Here is a 6,136-nt window from a genome sequence, read left to right as displayed (position 1 = left end):
AGTATTCATCCCCCTTGACGTTTTTCCAATTTTGTTGCATTACAACCTGGAATTTAAATGGATTTTTATTTGGATTTCCTGTAATGGACATACACAAAATAGCCCAAAACGGTGAAGTAAAATGAAAAAAACTCTACAAAATAAAAAACAGAAGAGTGGTGCAATCTGGTGTATTCACCCCCTTTCCTATGAAGCCCCTAAATAAGATCCGGTGCAACCAATTATCTTCATAAGTCACATAATTAGTTAAATAWAGTCCACCTGTGTGCAATCTAAGTGTCACATGATCTGTCACATGAGCTTAGTATATATACACACCTGTTCTAAAAGGCCCCAGAGTCTGCAACACTACTAAGCAAGTGGCACCATGAAGACCAAGGAGCTATCCAAACAGGTCAGGGACAAAGTTGTGGAGAAGTACAGATCAGGGTTGGGTTATAAAAAAATATCAGAAAAGTTGAACATCCCACGGAGCACTATTAAATCCATCATAAAAAAAAAGAAAGAATATGGCACCACAACAAACCTGCCAAGAGAGGTCCGCGCACCAATACTCACGGACCAAGCAAGGAGGACATTAATCAGAGAGGCAACAAAGAGACCAAAGATAATCCTGATGGATCTGCAAAGCTCCACGGTGGAGTTTGGAGTATCTGTCCATAGGACCGCTTTCAGCTGTATACTCCACAGAGCTGGGCTTTACGGAAGAGTGTCCAGAAAAAAAGTTACTGCTTAAAGAAAAAAATGTATCAAACACGTTTGGTGTTCGCCAAAATGCATGTGGGAGATTCCCCTAAAATGTTGCTTTTTGGCCATCAAGGAAAACACTATGTCTGGCGCAAATCCAACACCTCCCATCACCTCGAGAACACCATCCCCACAGTGAATCATGGTGGTGGCAGCATCATGCTGTGGGGATGTTTTTCATCGGCAGTGACTGGGAAACTGGTCAGGGAAATTCTTGAGGGATACCTGTTTAAGTTTTCCAGAGATTTGAGACTGGGACGGGGGGGTTCACCTTCCAGCAGGACAATGACCCTAAGCATACTGCTAAAGCAACACTTGAGTGGTTAAAGGGGAAACATTTAAATGTCTTGGAATGGCCGAGTAAAAGCCCACACCTCAATCCAATTGAGAATCTGTGGTATGACTTGAAGATTTCTGTACACCAGCGGAACCCAACCAACTTGAAGGAGCTGGAGCAGTTTTACCTTGAAGAATGGGCAAAAATCCCAGGGGCTAGATGTGCCAAGCTTAGAGAGACATACCCCAAGAGACTTGCAGCTGTAATTGATGCAAAAGGTGCCTCTACAAAGTATTGACTTTGGGGGGGTGAACAGTTATGCACGCTCAAGTTCAGATTTTTTGTCTTATTTCTTGTTTGTTCCACAATAAAATATATTTTGCATCTTCAAAGTGGTAGGCATGTTGTGTAAATCAAATGATATAACCCCCCCCAAAAAATCTATTTTAATTCCAGGTTGTAAGGCAACAAAATAGGAAAAATGCCAAGGGGGGTGAATACTTTCGCAAGCCACTGTTCTTACTGTATTTTGCAAGTCATTACTTGACAGTGATTGTATCACACACTGTGAACAGACCGTGTGGAGCATACATTCTCCACATAGGCTGTGCTCTCTCCATCCCCTATACGCCTATTCCTGTAGCTGAGGGTTATATCAATATTACAAATGAGGGGGATTCGATTAAGATGGCCCAAGTAGGTGGGGATTGCACCGGGTGAAAAGTGATTGTTTTGAAAACCGTGTGTGAGCCCTGTTGATAGGCCACGGCGAATTCGGGACAAAACAAAGTGACATACTGTACGTCAAGAGCGTGGAGTAATGACTTAGGATTCAGCGTTAACTTGCAAAGTGTTTGCGCTTGGTAAAAAAATTAATATATACTTTATCTGCCTTCCCAAGTAAAACTAGTAAAATTCTAACATATACTTTATGGAAAATACATGTATGTTTCTGAACAATGAACCATGCTGTCTTGTTAGCAATATGACTCGGCAGTGCAGATTACTGTTTGAGATCAGCCGGGTGCTCCTCCCTCACCACTTTCGCCCATTCATGTCATAGCCTGTTGCACCCCGTTCCAGCTTAATTAAACTCCCTCAATATAAGGTCTACTCTATGGCATGGGAGTGTCCACAGTATAATAAAAATCGAATTGTATTTATAATGTAGTCCCATGATCCTCCCCCAATGAGTTCTTTTGTTTGCATGCAAGTGAAAATTGTCCACGCTACAATATTTAATTATTATATCCCGCAGGGAACAGTACCAGAGCCTTTGGAAGGAAGCAGATGCTCTATGAAATGGATCGGAATCAGTCTGATGCGCTCCTGTTGTCACGCCCTGACCATAGAGAGCTTTTTATTCTCTATGTTGATTAGGTCGGGGTGTGACTAGGGTGGGTCATCTAGGGGATTATGTTTCTATGTTGGCCAGGTATGGTTCCCAATCAGAGGCAGCTGTTTGTCGTTGTCTCTGATTGGGGATCATATTTAGGCAGCCATTTCCCCTTTGTGCTTTGTGGGATCTTGACTATGGATAGTTGCCTGTTTGCACTATTGTTAGCTTCACATTTCGTGTTGAGATTTATTGTTTTGATTTTGCCGTGAGTTTCACTTAGAAATAAAAAGACGTGGAACCTAGATCACGCTGCGCTTTGGTCGTTATTCTAACGAACGTGACACCTGTTGTCTGATTTGAAGGCTACAATGGAATTGTACAATTGGTTATTCTAGTTCAGTCTTCCTCTTTGTTGCCTAATGGGCAACATAGTGACGCTTGTCATTCCTATCTGTGCTATAACACCTCATTGAACTGCTCAATAAGACCACCCTTGGGTAAATTGAGTGAAGGAATGATTGGCTATGACATGCACTAAACTGGAGCATACAGTTATTTTGAACAATAAAAAAACAGTAGGATATGTTAAATGAATTATGATTAGCGCACTTATTCTGAGTTGTACATTGATCATCTGTGTTGTAGGTTTCCATCCATTCTAACCTTTTTGGATCATTTGTGCTCCTTTTTCACAGCCAGTTCTGGCTGATGACCTGTCTCCATAGCTGATAGAAACCTACACGGAATATCATCCCCAATGATACTGCTAATATTAGTAGCTGTACTGATGAGGAACCGGAGGGCAGGCTTATCCATTGTCCCTGAACTGCTTGAAGTGTTCAGTCAAAATGACAGTGCCACTTTGTTACCAATAGTCACATGTTCAATAAGATGTTCTGCAAAAACCAATGCAGAAATGTTCTTCCTCTTCAATGAGGTTCTGCCAACCTACAGTAGATGATCACTTTGTGTAGATAGTAACCTGTTTGTTGACCACAAGTGATTCTAATAACAAGAATAACTGTTACCTGTAGGACAATAACTCTATCAAAGGTCACCAGGAGTACAGTAAAGTACAGTAAATCCTTAAAATAATTTGTGATGGTTAATTACGCATGCCTCTCATTTTCCAGTCGGCATGGAACAACTTAATATGCAATATAGTTATTTATACCTAAGGCTTAAATGCCAAGAGTGTGCAAAGTTGTCATCAAGGCAAAGGGCGGCTACCTTGAAGAATCTCAAATCTCAAACACTTTTTGGTTTATTACATGATTCCATATGTGTTTCAGAATTTTGATGTCTTCGCTATTATTCTACAATGTAGAAAATAGTACAAATAAAGAAAAACCCTTGAATGAGTTGGTGTGTCCAAACTTTTGACTGGTAATGTGGTGGAAAGGGGTTGTGCGTTTTTAATGGGTGTTGGGTTAGTTGGAAGGTTGCTTTCTGTCATTCCTCTCTAGTTTTTTTGTTTTTCCACTTGTCCAATGTTGTATCACAAAGTATAATGGATTTGTATCATGGTCCAGTTGGGGGCGGTAATGCAACCTATTGGATGATAACAGCCGCTAAACCACGAAGAAGTACAGCTGAATTCCGGAGTTTACATTCACCTTAGCCAAATACATTTAAACTCGGTTTTCCAAATAATGTCTATGGGAAATGCTGACAATGGACTGTGTTGCACGGCTAAGTACAGGTGTGTGTCCGAATGGTACAGTCAGTGCCAAGAGCGACACACAGAGCGCAGTATCGCAGGCGCTGTAGAGAAGGGGTTCTCAGCCCCGAGCAGTTGGGTCGCTCCATCCTTCTGAGTTCGCGAGCAATTCCAGCAGTTCTCAAAACATTGGAAGCTCGAGATACCTGCTCCGTCAGACGCAGGTTCACGGCTCTCATAACCAGCTGGTTAGCAGTACGTCACGGGACAAGGTTGATCCCCACTGACCATTTTCAGTGAAAGGGGATTGATTGAAATATCCCAGGAAAGTGGTGCCATCAGCTATGTGTTGCAAGCCATAAAACGAACTATAGCTTTGGTGAGTGTCAAATTGTAATGTCGGACGAAGAGTACGCTTGGCTTTGGAGGTTCCATGTGCTCAGGCCTTCTCTGCATGGCTTCAGCGAGAAGCATTTTTTTTCATGTCTTGAAGTAAAACGTACGGTAATCTTGAGGACTACGTTGGCCGGATATTTCTCGAGTTTTGCTTGGGAACTCGGGATGTTCGGCACACTCCGACACAGCATTGGGACATTGAACTTTAATCAATACTCTGTTATATACAGCGGCACTGTCGCAGATCACATTAATCCCTCGATTCAAACGGAATCCCAGTAACATCGCTTTCATCGTCTGTATCATAACGCCAGCCGGGCCAGAGCTCTGATCGAGGCAGCAATACATCCTTCATCCACTGTTGAATAAAAAAATGTGTGTTGTCATTTGGTCATGGGTGATACCCAGAGAGAGGGGTGTTGGCCTGGTTAGGGGGAGTGGGTGTGGAGGCCTGGAGGTCCAGGGATTACGCTGGACTCTCAGAGATGTCTGGACGGCAGGCAGGGAGTGTAGGCCAAGAGGCCTGGAGCTCCAGTGTATGGCATGGAGCTCCAGAGAGGGTGAGGCACACTGCATGAAAAGTTAAGTTTCTGGGTGAAATCTGATCTGCTATATTCCCATGAAATTTGAGATGCACGGTCGTGGATGGGAATCTCCCATACGAGTGTGCAGACACCTGTCGACTCCCGCATATTGTGATAGTGGAATTTTTGACATAGTAAATTCCCAATTATGCATTAAAATGTTTCTGGAAATTTCTGGACCGTACTCGTCAGGTAAACTCTCACTTTGCTCCTGCACCCAGCAACACATTTGAATTTAACCCCTGTTTGACATCAATAAACACTGCATAAATTCAATTCAAAATAATGATGATTCAATCGTTATTTTGAATTGAAGTAGTGCTTATTTTGTATTATTAGTTCATTCTATGAAAGGTATGTGTTTGCTTCAAAATGAATATTCAACCATGTGTTTGCACATCATGAGATAATAACAACAATCTGACAGTATATTAGGCACACATTTCTACCAGAGTACACCTCAGTGCAATACACTCAATGGGTAAAAAAGAGGGTGGAGAGTCCACCTCAAAGTCTAAACAAAAACTTGGATAGGACTTCTATAAAACCACCTGTCAGGGCGGAGTTTAAACCATGTGACCAGCTATAACATGCTTGTGTTTTGTTCCTTGCTGTGTTGTTAAGTTAAGCACATAGATCCTTCAAAATCCCTGTGCGTTGCTCTGCCTGTAGATCTGTGATGGGATCTTCAAAACTAGGACCTCTTGAACACCATTTGGCATAAACACAAGCAGACTTTTCAGTTCTGCAGCCATCAACAGAATATGTTACACCCTGCTGTCAAACGCTGGTGCATGTCATGGTAAACATGGAAACATGTCTATACTAAATGTACCCGAGGACGCAAATTCTTGCTGCATGACACACAGTGAATCCAAGATGGTGACAGTTACCTTAGACTGCAATACTATTATTGAATAACAGTCCATATTCAGAAGGCAAAGGCAAGTTGCTCAGCTGTTGACCTTGTTAAAACTTTATCATTATCTGCACTTCTATGTTTCTGTTGTTATTTTGATAGCTTCCTAACATGCCATTGTAGCGCTCAAATGAGAAACACCCGAAGGAATATACTGGAGCATAATTCAGGATACAGTCCTTCAAATTAAGGTGCAAGTGCATGTTTGGTGTGC

The sequence above is a fragment of the Salvelinus sp. IW2-2015 genome, unplaced genomic scaffold (assembly GCF_002910315.2).
Source record: "Salvelinus sp. IW2-2015 unplaced genomic scaffold, ASM291031v2 Un_scaffold358, whole genome shotgun sequence".
NCBI lineage: Eukaryota > Metazoa > Chordata > Actinopteri > Salmoniformes > Salmonidae > Salvelinus > Salvelinus sp. IW2-2015.
This window is presented reverse-complemented; position numbering follows the sequence as displayed.